Source organism: Cuculus canorus, chromosome 3 (assembly GCF_017976375.1).
Source record: "Cuculus canorus isolate bCucCan1 chromosome 3, bCucCan1.pri, whole genome shotgun sequence".
Classification (NCBI taxonomy): domain Eukaryota; kingdom Metazoa; phylum Chordata; class Aves; order Cuculiformes; family Cuculidae; genus Cuculus; species Cuculus canorus.
The window spans coordinates 109,562,353-109,574,449 of record NC_071403.1 but is presented as its reverse complement, the minus strand read 5'-3'; the positions used below and the strand labels follow the sequence as shown (position 1 = coordinate 109,574,449).

Here is a 12,097-nt window from a genome sequence, read left to right as displayed (position 1 = left end):
ATCACTTGTCTTGCAATAATATTTTAAATGAGAAAGCAGTCACTTCTTAAACAAGAAATACTCATTTCAAAGTGAGAGCTGAGATCTGTGTCTTGCATCTCATTTCCTGTCCTTCTAGTTTTTAATCAAAATATATGAAATCATTGCTTAAAAAGGGTATTCAGTCAAGTGAATATCGCGGAACTGGAAGAATATAGATGTTTAGTGTTAGAAGAAAGGCATGTCAGAGGTTAAATTCTACTGTTCTCATTCTTTATCAGAGCCAACGGAACAGATTCGTGCCATCTTCATGGAGTCTTGCATACAGACCATGAACAACACGTGGCTTCCTATACCATCCCCAACAGTATGTACCGGCTATCCTATTACAGAAAAATTTAGCTTCAAATGATACTCCTAGACATCTGACAACAACAACATTCTTTATTCTGCAGTGTTGATGGTCTTCCTATAATCTCAGCAAAAAGCCAATCACAGAGGCCTCAGTTGAAACAGCATCAGTGCTCTGCACCTGCCTGATCAAGTCTTAAGCCCACTGAACTGCAAACACCCTCCTGTACATACATAGACACACAGAGAAAGAGCAGGAGAGACATTTCCCTCTTTTTGATTAAAAATATTGCTGATACTTTTGTATCATACAATCTCCAAAGCACTTTTAAATGACAAGTGCTTAATGTGAGCACTTCTAATTAAAACCAAGTAATTGAAACTCCCAGAGTGATAACAGTTAATATTTCTTTAACCAATTTGAAATATTTTATCTCAAGTCAGTTTTAATGCTCCCTGTTTTCCTGCTACTTTGAGGATTAGAAAGAAATATGATGCTCAAGAGGCAGACACAGTTTTACCTGTTGTAGGAGACAACTTGGCACAACAGCACTCTCAGGGAAGACTGGCAGTGCTCCTTCAACCTGTCTTTATTTCACAAGCTCTCATGTTTGCTAGTTTACATATTATATTAAGGTTACAAGAGCTGAGACAATCTTTCCATTGACTAACACCTACCATACTGCACAAGTATCAACCTGCTCTTTCCCATTGTGGCTCCCCAGCTTTACAGCAGCGATGGTCTCAGAACATGGCATTCCCATTTTTCTGAAAGAACTGAATTTCCCAGCGAGACTGCACATTTCATACATCAGAGGGCCTCTAGAGAACATATTAGCCATGTGGTTCCCATAACACCCTGAGAAAGGTATGCCACATTGCTTTATGAAAGCTGCTCTCTACTAGAGAGAATGTCATAACACCATAATAAGCAAAAGAACACAACTTCATTTTTTTTTAAACTAATATGAAGCAGATTATTTTGAGTCGGTCACATTCTCATTTTCCTACAATGTTTTTTGTAACAGATAAATCTTCACAAAAAGAAAATATAGATATAAAAATTTCTTCTGCATGGAACTACCCATTATAAGAAAAAAACCTCAGTCTTTAGTTATATAACACGTAGCTATAAAAATTGCCAGCAGTACTCAATGATGGAACTGATGTGTAATATGTATATTATGGGTGAGTTTGTATTGGATTTTCCAATTTGTTTTTCTATTCACAATCATAACATTGCACAGGTTTAACTCTTTGTATTCAACTTTCCCTTAGCTGCCCATACTCCAGCTCTGGACTCCTACAAACTCTCATAGTCCCCAAGGCCAAACAAGGTCAGTGTATTCAGACACTGGGCAGCCACCACCTGAAGATTTTCCAGCTGTAAGGGTCAGATAGTTTTCCTACCACAAACATCTCCTTCAATTTGCTTTTACCATCTTTTTACTTTCACTCAGTAAATGAAAATTATATGCACATCTATTTTAATGAGAAAAGAAATACAAATTGAAGATCTCAGGTCAGAAACTTAGTGGTTCAGGAAAGATTGCTTTCCTTTTCAATGGAGAGAAAAACATTCATGACCGAAGCCTGATTTAACTGTTCTGAGTCCCTCTCTGGAGGTGAAACGTCTTCTCCTCCACTGAGTATAGAGGGAACTGATGGAGAATCACACCAAGGTCAAGATTCACAAAGAGCCCCTTTGAGTTTATCCTCTCATCTCTGTTTTCCTTCATTCAGGCTACTCTGCCAGAGGACAGAATTGCTGCTATAACTAAGATTCCAGAGGACCTAGGAAATCTTTAAATAATCTCCAGACCACCAAAATGTACACATTTAGCCAGTTCTATTTGAAATTGAGAATAGAAATGCCACATTCCAGGCATCAAAATCTCACTGCAGTGGGATGGCCCAGGAGATCAAAAAAAAATGTAACAAAAAGCTCAGATATAAACACAGAATTTATAAAGTAAAGTGAAGTGTAAGCATATGGAAAAAAATCTTCATATGAACTTTTTGTTTTGCTGTTAACATGACAGGCACAGAACTCTATGGGATATAAACAGAGATCCTCACTTTTGGACATTTATGTGTACATATGCCAGTAAAAATTCAGACTTTCATGTGTGCATTGACACATATTCACACATGCAACTGAGCTCAGAAACACATTTGATAACATAACAACCGTGTCAGTGTGCCCTTGTTTACAACTGTAAGGTGAATTCCTACATTTTATAAATTTCCAAAGAGCTGAGAAAGGAAGTAGATGCTGTGATGTTGATCTTAGCAGCATCCTGGGTGTCTACACTGTTTTGGAAGAGGCAGAACCCTGGTAAGATGCAGCAATGTTACCAGCTGCTTCTTACAAGCATACAGTCTTTAGAAGCAAGTGTAGAGAATGCATCAAGAAGACAGGCAAGATGCGTACACAGAAAAAAACCTAAAATGCATGTAGGGAATCACAAGGAATGGACACCAACATTCATGTAATAAAAAATTAATCTTCGCTACTTCCTTGGTCTATATTATTGCGCTATCTGAAGGCACCACAGTCTTTCAAAGAACTAACTTTCACAGCGACCCCATGTGGGTGAGAAGTATTCGACTTCTTATGCAGGTGGAGTAAGAGGTATGAGTGGAAAAGAATAAAGGAGCAAGGGGTCTGATGCAGTCTGGGAGATGGCAGTGAGAATCTTGGGCAGATGACTGACCTGAGACAAGAAACGTCCCATGTCAGAGTACATCTCTTCATTCAGGCCCTGAACAGAAAACCAGGGACTTACTCAAGTAAAACAAGGAGCAAGGACCAAATTTTCATTTGCATTTTGAAGGCAGAACACAAGGTACAGGATGATTTCAATTCCACTTAGCTCTTCAAAATAGGATGAAAGCACTGACTGCACTCTGCTGACCCTCCACAAAGAGACAATGGCATCATTACCACACAGGCATTGGGATTGGACTCTGCTTTTTACACAAAGGCACAAGAGAGGTCTCCTCTGCTTAGATGAAGCCTCTGGTTAAAGACACAGATACTGTCATGAGCATTTTGGATTCTTTATGACCATACCTGCGCTGCCGCTATATCCACTGGGGTAATCTAGAGCCATGAAAAGAGGTGAAATGTCTGCTCCAGCATGATAATATCATCTAGGTGGAAAGAGGTTCAGGCCTGGGAGCACTCTAAATCCAAAGTGAATCACAATCTGATTTTATGAATATTTATTTTCACAGAGATAATAATAAACTGAACTAGATTTTTGTATGGCACGTGGAGGAGGAATTCTCCACAATTAGGAAGAATACATAAAATTTAGTTTCCTTATTTGAAAGTATATAACTTATATATAAGTATATATATATATAAAGTATATAATTTCCATATGGCAACGTATCATACAACTATGTTCAGAAACACTGAAATAGGAAAACATACTGGCCATAAACTGTTCATTTCAAAACATATCACCAGCCAAAGTATTGGTATTAAAGCTAACTTCAACATAATCGGAAAGATGAACAGAATAAGGATCACATTTACCATGTTTTGTCTATTTGCAGCTTTAAAATTTTCAAAACTAAAATGTTTGGTTTTTCCTAAATTTAAAAGCAGCATGCATGGAGAATTACATTCTGGCCAACACCGCTCATCAATCAAACACTTCAGGGTTTTCCTGGACATACTGAACTCTCACTACAATGACTCAGACAGATTTGCATTTAAATTTGTACCTGAATCAAACAGAGGACTTAGTACTAACTAGTGAAGGATTATGTTCAAATTCTTTTCACTCATTCTTCATTTTCAGTCACATTTTCTCTGAGTTTTAAGAATGAATATAGGCTACTCAGATTCAGTGAAACTAGCTGGATAAATCAACTGCATCACACATTTTACATCAGACCAAAGATTACATTTCCGTGTTTTTTACGATTTACTCTATACTTAATCTGAAAAATTATTCAGAAGAAACACACAAAAATTACCTGCATTCAGGAATCTTAAAATAGAAATCTGCACTTTTAAACTACAAATAGACACTTCAATACTTACAGATAAAACAATATACCATTGTATGTACTATATTTAAATTGTTTTGCAGACAAAGCAAAGTAAAAACTTCAGAATTTGGTAATAACAATCCTACCACAAATTTAAGGATCTGATCTTCCAAGAAAATCCAGACAGCTGGACACATGATCTTTAATGCATATTCCCAATTTCAAAGAGCATTAAAAGCACCCCAAACTCCTTGCAGGATTCCTCATCGCATTGTGTACTCCACTGTGCTTTGTGAGAACTAAGTAAAATTAACAATTTTTAGCTTAGATAAACATAACATTATGTACCTAAACTGCAAGCCATGTTCTTTGTATGTCATTTAAACATGTTCAGAAGGATGTAACCCAAAGTTTAGATTCCGGCCTGGCAGCATTTCCCAGCTGCTGCTATTAACTAGACAGAATGCAAAGCACTAAGGAGCATCACAAGACAATTCTAGGATAAAAATAGTTCTATTAAAATCTTGCCGGACATTTGGATGGGAATGGGGTCATCAGAGCTTTCAACACTACCCCTTGTTTTCTTCATCTGGGAAAAACAGGCCCATCAGCAATATGTGTTGATTTGCATTAATCTGGATAGAAAAAGATCCTTTTCTTTATTATGAAGAACTGATTTTGCAAAGATCCTTTACCCCTTTCTTCACCACCCAGATAAACAAAACAATTCAATTAGGCTTGCAAAACACCATGGTCTGAAAAGAGACTCCATGCTCATTCACTGCCAATGCAAGAAAGAGTTTGTGCAAATCTAAGACACAGGGTATTTTCTTTTAAGAACTGATGTTTTGTCAATGCTTTTAAACATGAATGGTTTCCATAATGCAGTCTGTATATTAAATTACCAGTTTAGTTTTCAAGCAAAGTTTCCTGTCAAAAGACTATTCTTCCTCCCATATGTTCCAAACTTCAAAGATTTTTCAAATCTCTGTTTTGGTCCTAATGCTATTCTACTGAAAACAGGCACAAACAGAAACTGTAGAACACAAAGGTAATGAAATTACAGAATCTATTGCTTTGATCCGTTTTCTTCAGTGTGCCACACAAACCAGACACAGCAAAAGGAATCTCAAGATAAACAGCTCAAACGTTGTTGAAGCACTGTGCATTTTCAGCATTCTCTTTGCTGAGACCCAGCCTTGAGTGAGCTACATGGAGAAATGAACACCATGAAGAGCACAGATACATCTGCTTGCAAGATACTTAATACCTCCTGTGGCATAAACATTTATACAAATCAAGACTCCACTGAGTATATATAAATTAAATATATCACTTGGAAATACAATAAACAACGATTTTTCACATACTTACAGCTGATCTGAGCAAGTGCAGATCAAGCAGAGCACAATCTACTTAAGTTACTGACTTTTTTATCACTGCAGTGTTATCAGTAGACACTCGATTTCAGCAGATGTGCCCCAGCTTCCATGCCACACGCATTATCCTACACACTGGACAGGAAAATCAGGATACCATTCAGTGAACTTTATTGGATGAAAATATAGATGAAAGTTCAAGTCAGTGCTGTCTTCTTCTGAAGAGGTTTGCAGTGACATTCTACCTGGATGAACTAACACTGAAGAGTCACTTCTTCCTTTCCATGTGACTAGCAGCAGGGATGTGATACAGCCCAAAAGCACTGGTACACCAATCCATCCACTAAAACATCCTGTAAGGAAAATGGACAACTACTTGTCCTCCCTCAAACCAACTGGCACTATAGAAGGTGCATCGTCCACCTCACACTGGAGATACACAGTGGCAAAGAACAGGATTCACCTTGCATAAGAGAAAATCACAGTTGCTGCAGAAACAGCATAGCGAGACATGAAGAAATCCTGAGGCAGCCTGCTCAGTTGTTTCCTAGATGGATATGAGGACTAAGCAAATGGATGGCAAAAGTTATGGTGGTACATGTTCTGCTCAGCTGCACTCTCACCGCACAGACGAAGAGCACAGTTGATTAGGTCTGGATGAGCACTGCAAAAGGAATTAAACAGCCAGGAAACCAAAAAATGTGCAGATCACACAGGATCACAGCAGAGAGCAGTCTCAACTTTGGTCAACATCCAGGGAGAAAATCTTCATGTCTTTCAGTTCCATAGTAGCAAAATACTGAGTCCTAGAGTGTGACCATCCCCTACTTTGCTGAAAACAGCTGCTGGTAGTTCCCCATCAGAAAATTGACAGGAAAATTGTTGTTTTGGGATGCACCTTTTCTCTCTACAAGTCTTTGGCACCATTAATTCACACTTGCAACTTTGAGGGCAGTTTTTATCCATGGAAATGTGTAGCAAAATCACCATAAGGCAAGCACTGCCTTACACACCTTACTGGTGTGTATCTTTTCCCCACAGCAAGCTTCAGCGATCTTAACGTGACTACTCATGTTGGAAGTATCTCCTTCAAACAGACTATTTAGCTTATTTAAGGTGTGACAAAGAGGCAATTAGTGCATAATCTCAGTGTGGAAGAGATGCTTTGCATTTTTCTTCTGACAAATACATAACAATTCACATCAGTAGAAGCTAAAGCTAACCATATTCAGGCTAGAAGTTTAATTGCTGCAACACCACACTAAACTGCAGAGGCTTTACTGTTCCCTGATCCCTTTAAATCAAAGACAGTTATCTTTTCAAAGATGTGTTGTAATTCATACACACATCCGTGGGCCTGACACAGTAATTATTGTTGTGGTTTGTTGTCCAGTATTATAAAGGATATCACTGAAGATCTTGGCCCTACCTCTGGAGGTAGAACATTTTAATCTATAGCATAATTAATTTTACCTTCACTGTGTCAAAAGAAAATGTAAAATTAGTCAGTCTGGGTGTCGATTTAACTCATCAGCCTAAACATATAATGAAGACTAATTCATTTTAAGAGATTTTTGCTAGGATAGATTTATATCTACTTTTACAATGTGGGGTTGGGTTTTTTTTTAAGAGAATTACTCATTCATTATAATCTGAATGTATTATTAATAAGCAAATTATTCAAGTATAAGAAGTGACTGGAGTGACAATCATTACTAAAGAGTATTATTAAGATTGCAGCAAGTGTAAAAGCAAGAATTGTATAAGAGCATTTGTGGAAGGAAAGGAGTGTTGAGAGCCCTTGAGCCCTCTGTCCCAGCTCTCCTCTTCCAGCTGGCACCTGAAAAAAAAATGATGCTTTCATGTTCTCCTAATATTACTCTAGAAATATATATATAATAATTTTATATATATATATAATTACTCCTAATTTTCCTCTAGAAAATTTGCTGATAGCATATTTCCCAAACTCTTCAGTTTCTGCAACAGTTTATCTGGAAATTACCTTCTGAAATTACCTTATTGAAAAACAAACAAATAACACCCACCCATCTGCTCAGGGCTAGTAACCATTTGATACATAGATACACAACACTACAAGCGAAAAACTATGAAAGAAATTTTGTGAGCAATCCAGCAGGCAAGGCATTGAATAAAACCTCTAGGAACGCAGCTCAGAGAAAGACTCGGGAATGAGCATTGAAGAGGACAAAATACACTTCAAATCCTCTCCTATTCTCAAAACATTCACAGTCAGAGCTTCTCCTAAACCAAACATGTTTTCATGCATTTTTTAATTCTAAAGAGAATACTCCTAAAAATGTGTTGCCTTTTAATATCCACAGTGTTCTGTGGCAACAATTGCCACTATTTTACAATATATCACACAGATAACTGGCTTCTTTGCTTTGCTTTCAATTTACCACGTGAAAATTTCATTATTTTTTCATTCATCCTTTACTAATCAATACCTTTAATAGTCCTAAGAAGGATAAATAATGCTGAAGTCTAAATTGCTTCTCCTACACTTCAACTGGTCTCGACTGAGATAAACAACTAATAGCAAAACAATCTAAATCCATCACTCAAGTGATGCTTCTGGCATCTATCAAGGCAGTGCACCCTTGCCGTTGAAATCACAATCTCTTTCTGAGAGCCAGATTCAGAGAAGGTTAGGAATGGTTTGCCTTCCTGTAATGCAACAGATGTACCATAAGTACATAAAGGTTGTTGGTAGCCACCTTTACTCCATTCTTACATCAATCAGGAAGGCAAAGTCAGCTCTCACTGATGGATTCTGCTTTGGCTTTTTGCCAAGTTTGAATGCTCTGCTGTTACTTATTTAACTTCAGTACTTGCAGTGTACATAGATAGACATTCTGGTTACATATATCTTTCACTGTGTTAGAGAAAATTAGAAGCACATAGTAGAAATACTGAATGTACCTGTGAAAAACAAGCATTCTCTGTTCTAAAGTTCTGGTTCAAACCCATCTGAAATCAAGATAAAAGCTTTCACCAGTCTGAATGGGTACCATAATACAGAATCATAGAATCATAGAATCACTTGGTCAGAAAAGACCTTTGAGTTCAATGAAACCAATCATACCCGACCACTACTAAATCATATCCCTAAGCACTTCACCTACCAGTCTTTTAAACACCTCCAGGTATGGTGATTCAACGACCTCCCAGTGCAGCCCATGCCAGTGCCTAATAACTCTTTCAATGAAGAATTTTTTCCTAATGTCTAACGTGAACCCCCCCTGGCACAACTTGAGGCTATTCCCTCTTGTCCTATCACCTATCCCGTGGAAGAAGAGACCAGCACCCATCTCACTACAATCTCTTTTCAGATAGTTGTAGAGAGCGATAAGGTCTCCCTCAGCCTCCTCTTCTCCAGGCTAAACAACCCCAGATCCCTCAGCTGCTTCTCATAAGACTTGTTCTCCAGCCCCTTCACCAACTTCATTGCTCTTCTCTGGACATGCTCCAGAGCCTCAATGTCTCTCTTGTAATAAGGAGCCCAAAACTGAACACAAGATTCGAGGTGCAGCCTCACCAGTGCTGAGTACAAGGGCAGAATCACTACCCTGGTCCTGTTGGCCACACAATTTCTGATACAAGCCAAGATGCTATTGGCCTTCTTGGCCACCTGGGCACACTGCTGGCTCATGTTCAGTCAGCTGTCAATCAATACCCCCAGATCCTTCTCCTCCAGGCAGCTTTCCAGCCACTCTTCCCCAAGCTTGTAGCACTGCACGGGGTTGTTGTTTCTCATGTGCAGGACTCAGCACTTGGCCTTGTTGAACCTCATCCCGTTTGTCTCTGCCCATCAACCCAACCTGTCCAGATCCCTCTGCAGAGCTCCCCTACCCTCAAGCAGATCAACACTTCCTCCCAGCTTAGTGTCATCCACAAACTTACTAAGGGTACATTCAATCCCTTCATCCACGTCATTGATAAAGACATCGAACAGGACTGGACCCAGCACTGAACTCTGGAGAATGCCACTTGTGACTGGCCTCAGTGATAGTGTTCAAAGTGGCAGGCCATGGATGAATGACCTGTCCTCCCCTTAGCACACATAAGGTATGTTCATGGGTGACGCACCCTGTGGACTTGTTCTAGTGGGAGGCAAGGAGTGGGCGAATACATCCATACCTGCACTTCTGTGCTGTGTGAGGTGGTTTTGTCCCTCAAGAGGGAGTTTGCTTACAGAGCTAAGAAAGTGCAAACTACAGACAGGATTCTTCCCCGTTCACAGAAATCATCATCATCATAGGTCTGGAGCAGGATGGCAGTTTTGCAAATACAGTGAGAAGAAAGCACAAGAGTTGGCTCCCCTACTCTGAGTGCTGCCCACAAACTTCCACATCTACATAGCCCAAAATAAATAGACTTCTATCCTGGTAACACTTCAGTGGGATATTCCCTTACGTTTGTAACGATCCCACTAACAAAAATCACTTTGGTAGCCTTCCTCCATTCCCCAGATACACCCAACTCCTCGCTTTCCACCAGCAAAGAAGCGAGACAGATCTTTACAAAATAGGGATATTCAGAAAATGCTACATTTGCATCCATCAGAAAGCAAAAGAACAGATAAGGTATGAGTCCTGCTAAATCAAGACCTACAATTAAAGAAACTGTTGTCTATACTCCAGTGGTTTTATCCAGGTTGACATCTCATCAGCTTTTTGACCTTCATATATTTCAGAGAATTCATTGTGTACCTACATTATACTGTGTCCTCAATTATTTCCATTGGGTATCATTAATAGGTCATATGATGCCATTGTTTCAGAATTGTTTTTCTGGCTAGTGATTAAATAAAAATTCCTTATCTGCATTTTGATTGCATCTAGAAAGATCCCAGAAATTAATTTGGAAACACCTCTCTGAGTTGCATACTGCCTTTATGACTTTGCTAGAATTTACAATCAATTTGAATTAGCATTTACACTTAAGATGAAAATCCAAGTGTCACAATCCAGTCTCATTCTCTGAAAAAAAAATTAAAATTATCAAAAGAAGTCATTTTTACCACTTCATCTAGGAGGCCTTTTTCTGTTAAGTAATATATAGTCCATTGAAAGATGGGAAAATGATGAAAAGTAATTAACAGCACAAATTAAGCTTTGTTATCACTCTGAAATGAAATGACTATCAAAAGATGCTAATTAGCTGGAAAAGTAACAGGAAAGAGCGCCAGGCAAGGGCATTTAGAAAAAATAGAAAAGTACTAAGTTTTATTTATTACAATCATCCAATTTTTATGTGCTGCATATCTCTGGCTCCTCTATTCAAATTCTCTGTTTAAGGATGGAGCGGCTATTTCTTTCCTCCTCTGCAGAAGATAAAGGGCCAAAGAGTACATGCAATGTCAATCACATTTCTAAATCGAATTCAGCCAGCTATAAGCACAGTTCACAATATAAAGCAGTCATGATGCAAATCAGAGTCTGTGCTTTGTTTTTTGCCCCTCACAGATGTGACCTGTACATCATGCTAAATTCTGGGTATCTTCCTTATGTGCTAAATGTTACAAACCACTGCATTTTCTTTGAGCTTCCTGACATAACTATAGAAAAAGCTGACAGTGTGTCCCCATTCTCCTTCCCAGCTCACCTTCCCTGCGAAAAGACAGGCTGCTGGGACCAGTGGTTCTCTTTATCTCTATGCAGGATCTACAGCACAGCACCCAACACGGTAGGTGGATGGATGTCCTGTGCTCCCCTGTTTGGAAGGGAACCAAAGCAAGACACCAGTTCTTTGGGATCTTCCAAATTCTTACAGAAACTACAAGATTTGACCCTAAAAATACAGTCAAGTCCACACAAAGGAGTTAGAATTGCTGTGCTATGCCTTTTGTTTCAATTTGCCACAGATCCTGTCTAGTATATATGGCTGGTCTGGGTATATCTGTATATACATAGTTTCTTCAGTAATATACTTAAATAAAACAGATAATGCTAAAAGAGGAAAGAAAATATTTGCTATATTTCTGGGTCACTTCTTTCCTCCTACAATTTCCCATATTGCCGATACTCTGAGGATACAAACGCAGCCAGGACAGCTGCCAGGACAGAGGTAATGGTGTCTGCTGGACTTAAGGGGCAAAAAGTAAAAGCAAACACAGGCAAGGCACTCTCAAGACCTCCTACTGTCAGGAGAGGAAAAGCTAGATTTCCTATAGGTTCCTTCCTTGTTTATGCCCAGGAGCCTGTTTGAGACTAAAAACTACCACCTTCCCTGTCACTCTTAAAATGTACCATATCTCTCTCTTTTCCCATGGTTTGCCCATGGTTTTTTTTCAATATATTACATATGTTGGTATTAGAAAACACAAGCTACACAATGTGGATTCCTCAATCCTT

General features: G+C 38.8%; 1 protein-coding gene across 4 annotated transcripts in view; it reads right to left on the bottom strand.

Annotated features, from left to right (window-relative positions):
- SMYD3 (SET and MYND domain containing 3) overlaps positions 1 to 12,097 on the bottom strand; it is a 387,008-nt gene that overhangs the window by 143,531 nt on the left and 231,380 nt on the right. Inside the window, exon 1 of one of the 4 annotated variants that reach the window (XM_054063817.1) lies at positions 4,485 to 4,503. The exons of the other annotated variants lie outside the window; for them this stretch is intronic. The gene's annotated coding sequence lies outside the window, so the exon portion shown is untranslated. Of the gene's footprint in view, positions 1 to 4,484; positions 4,504 to 12,097 lie in introns of those variants that run through there. 4 annotated transcript variants of the gene reach the window in all.